Raw genomic sequence first — 2,277 nt, 5'->3', positions numbered from 1 at the left:
TCGATTTCAGTTTAATTATTACAGTATAACTGTTTAGACCGGATTCAAGAAACATTAACGTTTTGTTGAAGACGAGAGTGGTTATGGGACGTGACGGTTTTGAATGGTTTTCCGGTGTCACGTGAATATATCAGGATGTTTTTTTTTCCCGGTGTCACTATATGTCAGTTTTATGGTGTTGTGGTTTAGACGTGATAGTCACCAGTCAAACTCTATTGAAGATGCGCAATGACAGTTGTTTTCCATCCGTTTGATATGTTTCAACTTTTGATGTTGCCATTTGATAAGTGACTTTTCGATATTTTTGTTATTTTACTTTTTGTCACCACATTTGTATCCTGTCGAAAACAAAATGACAGGGATACAAGTAAAGCAGGAACTGTTATCCATGCTAAAGAACATTGGTTTACAACTAGTTTTAGGTGGGTTTCATGTCGTTTAAACTTAAAGTTATGCGTTACTTTGTGAGCTGTGATTTGTGTTTTCGTATTTGTCTTTGTTTTTTGGGGAGGGGGAAAGAGGGAGAGGGTGCTCTTATCGATCTTTCTTTGATTTGTGGTTTCTGATTTATCCCTTGGTATCCTCTTACTTTTAAAAGTAAATGTCTTGGCTAGCTTCATAACAGTTATTCTAAGTTGCCAAGTGGATTTCTATCCAACAAGTGCAGTGATCCGATAGATATTGATCATAGGATAGACAAACGGACATTAATTGGAACGATTTAATAAGAACCGTTTAGCTTTTAATAGTGTTGAAATATTCACTATAAGGTACCCAATTTAGATATAGTTTGTCCCATTCTTACAGATGATTTAAGGTGATCTGAAAAAAAAAATATTATGCCTTTGTTTAAAAATCGGTTTCAGGAAATAAAATGTTATGGTATGATAGCCAATTAGACGACTGTCCGGCGTACACCAAATCACGTATAAGTAAGCAAATTTTTATCATTATCACTGAACCCGTACACATTTTTGTTTAGGGGCCCGCTGAAGAACGCCCCCTAGTGCCGGATTTTCTCGCTGTTTGAAAACCGATTGGTGGCCTTCGGATGTTTTCTGCTCTTTGGTCGGTTAGAAGTCTCTTTGACGTGTTCCCCATTTCCATTCTCAATTTTAACTATAGGTTATCACACGGCCTTAATTCATCAATAAGCAACATACATAGTGTATATTTTAGCAAGCTATACTGGTCCCCGAAATTACATATATAAAACAATTTAAAACGAGAAAACTAAGGGTATGAATGGACGCAACAATAAACACAAAGACGTTACGCACGATCTATGCGTTCGGATTAAAATTACGTTATTATATGATTTAAGATCGCAACCATTTTCCTATACAAAATAAAATCACAAACATTCATATATCTACAGAAAGGCCCGGACATGTTTTTCTTATTTTAAGTTAATTCTATAAATTTTTGCACCATACATTTATTTTATTGAACACACAAATCTTAATTTCACGTTAAAAATTGCATGTCCGCCGTAACATTTCAAATTAAATAAAATGCATTTTTCTATGTTCCGTTGTAATTTTGCACATAAAATCTGCGAAATTTAGTATATCAGCTTCCTACTAGATTTATATTATAACATCATACCCGTTTTTTGGTATTGGCTGAAATTTGAAGCAAGCCTTCAACGAAATATTCAGCAGAGGAACCTGTCTTAATGTGTTATGAGGAAAGTTTACCAACGTTTCAGTTTTGTTATTATCCCTATAAAGTAATAAAATCATATTAAAACTATACTCAATAGAAAGTTCTGAAAAAGATAAACATTTCCCAAGTTTCAAATGTAAAAAAAAAAAACCACTTTTTCTTGATGCAGAATTTTAAAAAATCGAATGTCTATCCAGTATGTCCAAACGTAATTTTTGTCAATTCCTTAGGTGAAACATGTTGCATAAATACTAAATGTGCATTTATAATACAACACTGACATATTTATAAGATACAAACTATAAGTTCATACAAATGGCTAAATGAGTCGGGTGTTTTCGCAAACATGATGACCTTACAATTTTTTTTCGGAAAGCATTCCCTATGTCTAGCCATTATGTCCAAGGGCGTCATTTTGACGTTTCTGCACAGTGGCGTCTTTTATACAAATACACACTATTTACGAACTGTTTAGGCAGTTAAAATGATGCCGGGAAATGTTCATGCTAAAAAGGTCTGCTGAATCAAAATAACACTCAGATTAGAAAAACACACAAACATAAGGAATAAACCCTTTATAGACATAGGGGAAAAGGGGGGATGGGCCGA

The sequence above is a fragment of the Mytilus galloprovincialis genome, chromosome 3 (genome assembly GCF_965363235.1).
Source record: "Mytilus galloprovincialis chromosome 3, xbMytGall1.hap1.1, whole genome shotgun sequence".
In the NCBI taxonomy this organism is placed as follows: Eukaryota; Metazoa; Mollusca; class Bivalvia; order Mytilida; family Mytilidae; genus Mytilus; species Mytilus galloprovincialis.
Note: the sequence above shows the minus strand (reverse complement) of the source record.